The following is a 13,168-nucleotide window of genomic DNA, read 5'->3' as shown; positions in this document are numbered from 1 at the left end:
TCATGATTCAATAATTGTGTGGATTGTTTTTTATCTTATGCACTGTAAGTTATAAGCAAGATGTTTACTAGAATCTGACTTCTAGGTGTGTCCTAGTTTACAAGTTAATGTAATTTCCCACTCAAATTAAGGAACTTTCTATTGCTTAGTATACCATCTGGGGATGTGTACATATATAGTCAAAAAAGGAATTCATTTCTTATATGATCATTCATATGGATCTATTGATTTTAAAGTTCTTTTCAATCAAAAATCATTCGAGATGAGTTATTTATTTAAATTATTTATAAGATTTACTAAAGTGCTCATTGACTTTCTTTGGATTATTCCATTCATTTGCAGCTTGTGAATTCATTGACATACATTCTGTCCTATTGTGTTGCCATATCAGGATATATACTACCAATGTTATGCCAGGACACTCAAGGAATATTATCTATTCGTGACAGTTTATATTCTTGGATATTTTCAAAGGAAATATTGATTATTTGAATTTAGTTAACAACAGTTTCTTTTAAAATGTCACTTTATATTCCGCTGAAATATATTCTATGTTGACATTTATGTTGGTTTCACTTCCTTCCTGTTATATATTTTAAGACCCACAATCGTAGCGTAACTTGTGAAATCATCTAGACCAGAATTTTATTAGAATGTTTCGGAGATACTAAAAATTTGTCTTAAAGATTGATGTTGATTTTATTTTTGGTACAGAGTTTTATTTTCATTATATTAGGTAAAGCCAAAAAATATTCACATTGTCATTTAAGTCGAGAACATCATTTTAAATTCTACCCAATAAAAGCTAGAGTCTATAGAAAAGGATGGGCTGCTTCAGCTTACCCGACATGATGATATTTTTTTTAAAGCGAAAGCTTCTTGGACAAAACACGTGATAAAGAAAAGCTTGAATCAGTATTTAGTGGAAAATAATATTTGGATTATATTATTTTGGGTTTATTAAGTAAGTGCTTTTGATAGGAAATTAAAGGAATTACAGATGAACAAATATATAGAATTAAAACAAAGAAAGTTTCAGCTTTGGAGACGGTAAATTCAAGACTGCGAAATAGAGAGAAAATGAAAATGCAAAATCAGACAGAGGAAAGGGGGTAGTACAAAGCAGATGCAGAAATAATTAATGGATATGCAATTGAGATTGCAATAATTAGAACTGGCAGGCGGGGTGCAATTTTAGGGCAACTTTATACATAACTCCTGTTTGTGATGTGACCAGAGATATTAATTATTAGGTTAGAACTCCCTGTGCTAGTACAAATATACTTTTTAAGAAAGAAACTTAACATACACTTTCTTAAGTTTGATAGTATTGCAGAAAATTTGAACTGGACAAGAGAATATTGGACCTTATTATGTTTTCCTTTGCTACTGATAAAAATATATACATGTGTCTGCTATTGCAGTCTCAATTAATCTCCTAATTTAAAGAAAATGAAGGAAAATGACTAATAATTATTCATGACACGTTTCACTCCGATAGACCAGTAAAAAATACGATGTCAAAAAAACCTCGTCACCACTTTGCTACCTAACAGATATCAACAAGTCCATTGAAAATATGCATCTGATATACGTGTGTATCTGCAAAATTCTCCTTTCAAATAAGGATCTTTATACTTTCTTGCTCAGCTCAATGCCGTTTTATTTGAATGTTTGAATTGATATCAATTGTATCTTTACATTTCATTATGGGAATATGTAGCATAGACACGAGCTATGATTATATGTGGCATGTACTCGAAGCATCGGGTGAAGATATAGAGTAAATAAAGAGATTAAGCGGATCCAAGGACATAACATCAATCTTGGTCTAAATTGTCAACATAACATCGATCATCACGTTTACATTAACGTTTAAATTAGATTTCATTATTGTTCACGGTAACATCAATATTTACTCTAGCTGGTTGTTCTTCTCCTATTTTCAGTTCCATTAATCTCCCCGTTAACATCAATATTTACTCTAGCTGGTTGTTCTTCTCCCATTTTCATATCTAGATTAGAGCAAAGAAATACATATTAGGTTTGACGAAAGACAAACATATTAACATGCAGATATAAAACTTAAGAATACATCTTTAAAAGAAAGACAAAAAAGCCATAAAATTGTTTCTGTCAAAGTTTGAAAAGCACTGGCGACAAGCTTAAGTACTACCTGTAGTACTGAGTTTTATTCTAAGGTGTATATATAGTTTGCGATAAGCTTGCAAATGCATACCAGACCTATATTAGCAAAACTATGTAAGCGTTTTTCCTGCCCAACCCAAACATTTATTTGAAATTTAATAGCAAAATAAACAGGCCATGTAATATCGCAATCAATAGAAGTGATCTCCCGTGGTGTAACCCGTATGTAGCTTCGGTAAGTAAAGGCGTTATTAAAAGGTAGAGGCCCCACGTTCTTATTTCACGTTATTGCTTGCAAGTGATTTTATCTGACAGAAGCTAACAACTAATATATACCCAAGGTATGTAATATTTTTACCTCTAAGATTGCTTTCATTTCAAGTATAACGTGTATTATAACAAATTGATGTGTTTATTGTTTCTCCTCAACCGTCTTCATTGTGGGTAATTTACATTTGTCGCAGACATAACTAAAGAAATAAATTTGATTCCATGCTACGTATCCGATCTTCACTGTGTCTAACTTTGATACAGTTACCAAACTGTATTCAAGCCAATCTCAATGCTATAATCCAAATTACAACTTTAGTTTCTGTGAGAATATATGAATCCGTAGATCATGTGTATTGGTCTCATGCGATCCTCCTTACAAATAAAGGGGAAAGGAAATTACAAATTTAGACAAAGACTTGCATGTACGAACAGAGAAAGAACTCACAGATTAAAACAAATGGGCAGTGCGGAATTAAATGCGATCCTATTTAAATTTAAAATCAGAAATGGTTTATTCTTATAATTATTTCCCTTTCCCAAGTAAAGGTAGCCGGAAAATGCAAATCTCTAAAGTGCTAGTATCAATGATATAAAATAATAGCAAATATCATATTTGTACATGGCTGTGATGTTCACCTCCGCATGCTTATGTTTCAAAACATTGTATTTGATTCATAAATGAATGGGACCGTGCATATTTCATTCTGCCACAGGTGGAAAATATGTGCATTTTAAAGATGATTCCATTACGATAATGGATGGTGCGTAGTACGTTGTATTTGTTTCACCTTTAAAATGTGTGAGGATCATTCGTTAATCTTCTGAAGTCTTGGGTCCGAACCAAATTGAGCATATTCCCATTGTGATTGTTTTCGTAACTGACATGGCTTGAACTTGTTGCTTTTTAACAATTTTATTAGTGGTATAGATCTAAGATATGATAATCTAGCTTTATGTAAACATAACGAACTCTATTTAGATAAATGTGAATATTGAATATCGAAGTAAATTAAATCAGCTAAAACACATTAATGACATATTTACATAGTTCAGTAGCAGAATGTGACACGAGTTAACTCGGATAGTATAAAGTCATCACACTTCTTCAGGTATGATTTATTAGTATAAACTTTGTATGAAGTGTGTGTTTAGAATACACCATTATCAGATTCAAGACAAGGGGCACATTTTCCTGAAATATTGCTGGATGATGGAAACTTGCAGAAAACCTATAGGATTACTTATACTTTAAATATACAAATGACAACGAAGCAATGATTTTTGTTTTATGGAGAGCTTACTTGTATCATTTTATTAATGTATTCGGGATACTTTCTTGTACAAAGAGAACTTTAATGCTGAAATGACACTAAACCATACTGCTCTTGTATTGTATTTATGTCAGACAGTCAGTGGCTATTTTCAACATTGTTATAGGACAATTCCCAAATAAATCTTAAAGGCCTTCAGCATGACTAGTTTTTGCTGTCATTAAAACATATTGTAGAGCTTTTCAGTACCCCTCAACCGTACAAATTTTGAGCCATGTCTGTAAAAGAAACAGGCATAACTAAGAAAACTAAGTTCACATTTCATTTGAAACTGAAGCTACACGCATCATCTCATCTACAACGTCTAACTTTAGAAGTCAGTCATGAAAGGAGCTAATTCATATCGAACAATAAGATAAACTAATTGTAAGCCAAATTAGATTCAGTTCGTTTGCATTTATAACGATTAGGTTATGCTAAAACATTTAAGCCAACAAGACATTAATAAATTTCGGTTAAATCTGATAGACAAGTTAATGAAAAAAGTTATTTGAAGTATATCCTCAAATGCCAGCGATATATAATATATTAGATTTCAATCGATAACAACGTATGTATGATGATTTGTATTATATCGTGATTAATAAGAAAGTCCCAACAGGTGCAATATACTTACTTTTCCATTTGTATTCATCTACATCAGTTGTACATGTGATATATTGGTCATGATAAGTTATTAAACGAGTTCACCAAATTGCTACGTATTCCTACGTATTCGTGATGTCCGCCTGCAGACAATATAAAACGAAAGTCATATTAAAGTGGCAATATAGAGCACATCAAAAGTATGATATTCTTTATTTTCTTAAAAAGGTCTGGAAGTGTAAAAGGGAACAAATTTGTCGGAAATTTTCAACATTAGTCTCATAATTTCATTGAGATCTCCCCATGCCTAATTTGAAGTAAATCCATTAAATGATTACAAGTTGTGATTGTATTAAGTAAATTTACATAACACATAGCAGTTAACCCCAACCCCGTACACGTTATTTGTTTTCTCCATATCTAGAAAGCACCGTTTGTGAATTTTAGGGGATGACAAATTTCATTGATTTTATATATACTTCTAAGTTAATTACCTAACTGATACAAAACTGACAAGTGTGTCAATACACTCTTAGTGGGACCCCACATGTTAGATAAAAGCAAACAAACATTATAATAGCTTAATTCATATCACCATTTATGTATGCATTGTTTCTACTGAATGAAAAGTACAAAAAGGCGATTCGATCTGGATATGGTATAAATGAGATTTGATAACTTTCTTAGCTGTGTCTTTGAAATGGAAATCTAAGTTTCATTTTGTCACTATAACTTGAGTATTTCTTTCAACGGTTAGGCTTGGCGACTTAGTGGACGTCTGGAGTATGCATGATGCGTCATGACAAGTTATTTGATATTCATTACTTGAGGAAATACCTGCTTACAATTCATGTTATGGTATTAATTTTGATTGGTAATACAGCCTACTTATATTATTGCGCCGCGCTGTGTCAATCTTAACAGAGCGATCGTTTCAAATAAATGTGAACCTACTAATTTTTTAATTAGTTTTTTAAAACATTCTGACGCTACTAATTTTTTTAAGTTTACTATTGGGTTTTATGCGAATTCAGCATATTTGTTTCAAGAAATTCCAGGCTTTATTTATGGGCAGAGGAACAGGCTGATGTTGTAACTATATTATGATTGATAGGTTTCTTCCTGTTGATTGCTAAATTTTCTCATTGGTTTTATTAAATTGTGACAAGGTAATTTGCTTTGATATAGCTTTGTAGAAAGAAATTAATTCATTTTCCAGTCTATATATTTAATTAATTTAGGACAGCTTATTCAATATTGAGTTTATACCTCCTGTGGTATAGTCATAAATGAATGCAACAGTCCAAGGTCCTTTATTAAATTTCATCATTTAAAACACCGGAATGGATGTCCCAAGTATATTAAGCATATTCTAAAATAAACCCTGCTAAACCCTTGGACTCTACTGATTATGCATTTTGTAGGCAAGATGGCGGGCTGAGTCTTAATGAGCAAAAAGTATGATGTACTTTGGTGCATAACAGTTGAATGTAAATGTTTCCTTTCAGAGGACCAGTAACTCTACATCCTGTAAATTTTGTTCGATTGACATTTTCTGTAGAAAGTCTCTTCCGATGAATATGGCATTTTTACTTTTGTCATTTTGCATTATGTTGCATTGTTTTAGGGGGGAATCAGGCTAGAAACGGGGACAAGTCAGATATTTCTTAAAATGTTTTATTGATTCACCTGGCATGATACCATTACCATGTGCATATCGTCTTGTGTTTGACAAATGTAACTTATTTTGAATATGGAGTGAATGATCTGACATCTTTTGGATGGGGATATTGTAATCATCTGTATAGCATAAGAGGACATGCCTGTATTACTCTTGTCTTGTGTTTGAATACTCCAGCATGTTACGATAGAATGATACGTGTTTGGGGACATCAAATACTAATAACTTTGAATGAACAAATTGTTCGCATCTATAGAGAATGAGATGATAGACTTGTATTAGTCTTGTCATGTGTTTGAATGATCAAACATGTTTGAATGGGAAATCACTGATCGTACGCATTTTGAATGGAAAGTGTGTTGAATGAAGAGATTGTAATCATCTGCACAGCTTGAGGCGATATAACTTTGTTAGTTTTGTCTTGTATTTAAGTAATGTAACGTGTTTTGAATGGAAAGATGGAACACCTATATATTGTAAAACGACGTTACTTCAATTTTAAATGGAAGGAGGAACGTTGATGTGTATATGTAACACTGAATGTAGCAACAATACTGCTAGCATCATTGGAGACAATGACATGCAAGTTAAAAAGCAACGTACGTGTTTCACATTCAGGTACGTTCCAGACGCATACAAATATAGTCATCGTTGCTAACGCTGCACACATTATACCTTTCATAGACAGATCTGAACTAGTTTATTATTTTAAATTACCTTCAGGTAACTATCCTTTTTGTAATTAGTGAAGCTAAACAAAACTGAATACTATATTTCAATTTTTTAGATGTCAATGTATTGTAATAGGAATACAAACGGTTTCTGTCTCTAAGAAGCATTATTTTATCAAATATCTTAACATACAAATCTATGGTTATAGCAGCACTCATTTTAGAGTACTAACAGTATGGTACAAGCATTAGAGATATAGTAACAACTCTCCACAACAATTATGCTGATACAGAACATGTGTATAGCTCAAAATCTTTGACACAGTATCTGGAAACCTTTTTAAATAGGTGTAACCAACTTTTTTCATGGGTATACTAGACAGTAACTAGTAGTACATTAGACGTAGTCATATTCACCCAATCCTTGAGCTGATAAATGAAATGTATGATTTAAACAATCTCGTAGCACCTTAAGATGTTTACACTTGACGTCACCAGATTTTTGAACATATGGTTGTTCCAATTTTTCAATTGAATACAGCAAGTGATGCTGTAGATCTGAAACTTTGAGAAACGTTAATACGGGTCTTTATCAAAATCTAATTCATCGATATATCACAAGCGCCGATTACTATTTAGAAGCTAAAGCTTTGTTGTATCCTGGTTTATTCCGTCAAATATTTTACAATTAACTTTACTGTACGTCGATTAGCAGCATAAGGCCATATTATTTAAGGCAGTTGCTCAGGAAACCAGTGAAGAAATCAACACAGATCAGAGAGTTGGCATTTACGAAGCCACATTCAAAAGTCAACACGCGTCCAACGCTCCTACCACACCTAAATTGTTTTGAAATCCCATATGTAGGATTGTCTCAAAATTAAGAACCATTTGGCATCTTGACCTCTTTTCCGTCACCAACTTGGACTTCACGGGTACAAAGAGTTAAGTGTACTGGCATGTAGTTTCTGTCTAGTAAATGAATCGGTACATACGATTGAATTTACAGAGGTTCGTGATTGGATATATATTTGGGACACTGGTTTACTATTCCTAGCCAAAATACCGCTTATGCTGCTGTTACAACTGTATGGTCTTAAACTTAAGAACAGAACAGGAGCGAAAACAAACAAGTTTTACAAAATTCAAAACATTGTTTACTTCCCTAAAATACGAAATGAACAGTCTTCTTGAGACACTTATTTCTGCTAAAACAACGATGATAGAAAACAGATGTACGTTAATTAGAACCAATATTTTTAAACACACCCCTGACATATTCATCGCCTGAGATAAACGTTATACTCTTATATTGTTACAAAATTCACAGTAAACTAATGCACCGAGTGACATAGTGGTCTAAAGGGCTCACCGTTATGGATCATTGCCATATCATCTCTGTCTGCGTGGGTTCGGCCAATGTGGGTATGAGATAAAGCTTGCCAGCTTCTCTTGGGTCGGTGGTTCTTTCCTGGACGTTTCGAGGTTCTTCCTCCACCATTTATACTGGCCACTATATATAGTCTATCTTGTGCCGAAAAAGGCGTTAAATCCTATGACAACAACAACAGCAACGACAAATGCTATCTGTTATCATCACCGTTTTTTTCCACCCAGTATATATTCCAAGAACTTTGGACAAGGATACGAAGATTTGTTTGTATCCTTGTTTGTTTGTCGCTGTTTTGTTACTTTCATGGCTTGCAATTTGTTCTATTCATCTTATCCTAACACACAAAAAACATAGTATGTAAACAACACTACATACTTCTAAAAATACATTCACTAATTCTAGCAAAAAAAGGGTTTAACCCATGTACTGATTGGTTGATACTGTTCAGTGTGATGTACACTGAGAAGATAGAAAACAACAGGAAAATAATTGAAAGCGTAAAAAACTATTTGTTAAATAAACAAACTTAAAGTAGAATATTTAAGAGCACTAAGTCTTTTTCACTTTTGATTTAATGTCTAGTCATACTAATCATAGAGCTAATCAGAAAATGTCATGTCTGTGAATGACTACGATGAGTATATGTTGATGATAATTTTCAAACATGCTTGTTAAAGGCATACAAACTTTTAACTGAGTAACTAATTTGAGTACCTCGGCAATTTACCTTTGATATGGAAGTGTTTCTTTTGAAGGTTTAGCATCACATGACTGTAGAATTGTGCTCAATAGCAAGATGTGTTTTACATTTTGTCACATTCTCTTTGTAATGTTTAAACTGTCCGAGGGGCGTGCTTTGTGACGGTTGTAAGCGTAAGGCTTCAGCACTATAGAACGTTAAAACCCAATTTTTCATTATATAACTAGAGAACTTTAACGATTTTTTATATGGCTGAAGGACATTCTTTGAGTTCGCACACAACTCATATGGCAAGATAATGAGAAAATAGTATTTTGACGTGACTGTGTTCTTGTAAGGCTTAATGCGCTTTAGTTATTGACCAATTGCTTAACTATTAAAGTCAAGCTAATTTACATGCATACAGAACTGTACGAAAAACAAACATTTCTTATTAAAAACTTGTAATTTTATCTGTATCTTGGAAAAGAAGTGTACCTATAGCATAAAATTGATTCCTTGTCATCCATATGCATTTGGCATTATTAGTCATCATACATTATCATTCTTTATGATGCATTGCATATACATCAAAATTGTTGTTCTCGCTAAGCGACACTATTCACATTTAATGGACGGAAATTATAAAACGACGAAAAAATAAAAACGAATACGACACTTTCCAATGGATACAATATTTGTATTCTTTACTTCAAAATGGAATACTTGAATGCATGAGTGAAAAAGTTGATATTGCCACGGTGGCGATAAGAGTGTTATGTAAGGAATGAAAAGGTGCTATGAAATGTGCATACTTCAAACTCAAAACAACATATAGGTTTTAAATAATGGATTATTTTGAGACAATCGATACATTCGGGATGGAGTGTGTGTGCGTGTATATTGCAATTCGTCTGCAGTGGCTGCTACATAATTAGATCGGAAGCTCGCCAAGACCAAAGACTTTATGTCTGAATAAAGAGAAACAATATCACAAAGCGATATGCTAATCGTAAAGATCACGATCTTTATGATATGACAATTGTTACATTCTGAAGGATATCAAACATGACCACTGTCTTAATCCGAGCATAACATGTATTAATGCAAAATTATATCGTTTCTATTTTCGTATGAAAGCAGCTACTAATGACACACGGGCACAATTTAAAGCATTGTACGTAGGAGATACATTTTTTTAAAGTCACTGTCATAAATTACTGTAAAGTTTCGGAAATAATTTGTATAGAACTATGGTGTTAACCGCACTGTCACATAAAAGTTTTATAGCTTTGAAAAATGAAAATGAAGCAGAAACTCCTTTTATTATGAAAAATATAAAGACAAAGTTCTGTCGTGAAGTGGAAATCGTTGGTGGAGTTACTCCTGGGTTGTCCAATAGCGACAATCCACTCCACTTCTCTACTAAAGTATTTCCTGCTGTGTACTCACAAGAGAAGATATTTTCTTTATCTGTGGCGTACCTAATATATTTAAACATGTTTCCGGAAAACACTCTTATTCGATCACATGTATTGCAAAAATAATTGAACGTTCAAAACGCTTGAAAGGTAAGTTGCAACATAACTGACATGCATACAGTGCATGTTTAAATGCCTTAGAAATATATTCAAATGCGTTTAGTGTATGTTGACATGCATTACTTATAAATTTTGACACCTTAGTTAATCAAGTTTTATAACAACAATGGCCTCTGATATACCTCACTCACCGGGAATAAATAGCCTCAGTTACGTTGGAAACACTATATTTTTGCTAAGCGTGGTGCTGTTCTACACACGATGGATATATCTGGAAAATATTTGGTCAATGAACATAAACCATTACAAGATTGTAACTTAGTGCTACACATTAATCAGCAGACAACTTACACGTGTGAAACACAAGCGAGAACATCAACATGAATCTTGTAATTATAAATATTAGTAGTAGAAAAACGAAGTTAGTATCAATATCAGTAGCAGACGTATTGTTAGTACGAGTGATAATCGCAGCAGTAACTGTACTTCTAATAGTAGATGTAGCAGTAGCATTGGTAGAAGACGAAGTTAGTAGCAGTAGTACTAGTTAAAATGAGTTATATTAGTAGTAATATCAGCAGTAATGACAGTGTTAACATAAGACAACGTGATATCATTAATAGCAGACGTATTTGTGCAAGCAGACGAGGCAATTAGATATGTGAGCCCACATAACCAACAAATGCAAAATTTATAAGATATTTATGCAAATGTTGCATGTTGCCGTCACAGTACTGTATTATTTATGTTTGTTACTACCTTCTACTATTGTGCCTTATCACGTACAAGACCAATATCCTTGCACTAGATACAGCTCTCCCAGTTGGACGCTTTTTCGTTGGCATTGCAATCCCTCTTCTGATTAGGATAAAATCTTCCTCGGTTAGGTAAACTTTTTTATGATGTAGTTCGCTGATATGTATTTGCAAAATTATCTGCAGTGATTTGTCCTTTTGTTTATAACTACATGATTCACATTACCTGTGCTCACAAATATGTTAATTTCCATAAGGTCAGTGAACGAAATTAAATTTAAATGCCTTTGTATTAAGTAGGTAGAGTTAAACCCTAAAATTATATGGTGAGCGGGACTCTTGTTTTATATTATCTGAATAGCGTATTTAAAGGGCATCTTTATTCTGAAATATAGCAGTCGTGATAATGATACAAGATGACTCAGGGTATCAGACTCTTCAACAAAAAAGCGCAGACTGGAATCATTCCTATACCAAGCCTGGAAAAACGTCCTTGTTTCTTTGGAAATAGACTTTTCCTGTGCTGATGTGGTGCTAAACGCGAAATAGCATATTGTATTGCAGAACGATCAGATTAAATTTAATAATAAATTTACTTTTTTTATACCTTAAAAAGTAATTAATAAAGGTGTACAAAAAAGCAGACAATTCTGGACTAGGCTTCTGGTGATCATTTCCCTGCAACATGGTAACATTTCAGACGATATAGTAACGATTCTGACATTTCAGTACTTGTAGCAACGGTAGAAGAAGAAATTAGTAGTAATATAAGAATTAACACAAACGGTAACGGCAGCAACAGTAGTAGCAGTAGAAGACGGAGTTAGCAATAGTACCAACATAAGGAATAATAGTAATAATAGTAATCTCGGTAATATTTTTGTACTGTAATTTATGTGAAATAAATTACTTTTACCATGTAATATGTTCTGGAGAAAAACATTTGACCTTCGAACTTCTGGAGATGAACTTTATGACCTTCATCCCGGTTCTCATATTGTGTTTTTGTTTTCAATATTAAAGTTGTTTATATCAAAATTATTTATTCATATTTTAGCATCTGAAGAGGAATCAGTCCTTAAATTACTCATTGGAAATTAAAGTTAATTAATACTTATGGACCAAGTCAATATTGTGTGATTAGTGTAAATTCATGCAGACATTTTGGATTATATCAATGCGTTACATCAGGCTTGTTAGCACATCAACATATTACATACCATTCGCAAATCAGCACATTCAAGACTGGAATTCATCCATACCACCACTGGAATTAATTTGGAACACTTTACACTTTTAGACTTGTGACGGAACTTGTAAGACTATTTGGGATTGAATTTACATTACGGCATGTTCTTTTAAAATTGCCATTTTACTAAACATACTGGCTTTCGCTATTTGCTTTACTTAGTTTAGCTCAACAGAGTCGTAACAAATAGTAAAACTAGTAAATGTAGAAATAATAATAATGGTTGTTACATCAGCATTTGCAGTTGAAGAAGAGGAAAGGGCTAGTAGTATTAGTAATAATACAAGTAGTTCAAGTATTATAGTAGTAACAGCATAATCAACAGAAGTTTGTGTAGGTCAATGATGCAGTTCGAGATTTGAGCTTCCAGGCAGAGAATAACAGACATATAGAAGGCAATTGTGCAATCATAGCCTTTTGCTGTCACACTAATTTTTCAGTTTTGTTGGTAAAGACTATCTGTCTGTCGTGTCGTGATCACGGCTAATCTCCTTGAATAAGATAGACCTCTCCTAGGTTAACACTTGAAGTTTTCACTAAACTTCGTCCACTGATAAGACTAAAGTCTGGCTGAATTAGGTCACTTATCAATAACGTAATCCGTACTAAGATAATGCTATGCAGCGATTGGTAGATTGTTTATAACAACAAGAAAATGTTGTTTATGAAATCAGATATCTAACTTAACATCAGTGAGAGCATCAGTTGTTTCGAGAATCTTGCTTTTTAAGGGATTTAAATAACCATTGTAAGTACCAATTTTTGTGAAATTTAAAATGAAATGTTTGCTTTTGGCAGGGTATGTTCATTTAAACTAATGCCATTCAAATTACCTGTTCTCACAGATGTGTGAATTTCTATG

The 13,168-nt window shown here is 33.1% G+C and overlaps 1 protein-coding gene across 4 annotated transcripts in view; it reads left to right on the top strand.

Annotated features, from left to right (window-relative positions):
- The first annotated feature begins 2,456 nt into the window (after positions 1-2,456).
- LOC149784576 (uncharacterized) overlaps positions 2,457-13,168 on the top strand; it is a 76,236-nt gene continuing 65,524 nt past the window's right edge. For 3 of the 4 annotated variants that reach the window (XM_089933292.1, XM_089933289.1, XM_089933293.1), the window contains exon 1: positions 12,991-13,054. The gene's annotated coding sequence lies outside the window, so the exon portion shown is untranslated. Of the gene's footprint in view, positions 2,490-12,990; positions 13,055-13,168 lie in introns of those variants that run through there. The other variant, XM_089933290.1, reaches the window with a different exon arrangement.

Source organism: Sinohyriopsis cumingii, chromosome 14 (assembly GCF_028554795.1).
Source record: "Sinohyriopsis cumingii isolate HCF-2022 chromosome 14, ASM2855479v2, whole genome shotgun sequence".
Classification (NCBI taxonomy): Eukaryota; Metazoa; Mollusca; class Bivalvia; order Unionida; family Unionidae; genus Sinohyriopsis; species Sinohyriopsis cumingii.
This window is presented reverse-complemented; position numbering and strand designations above follow the sequence as displayed.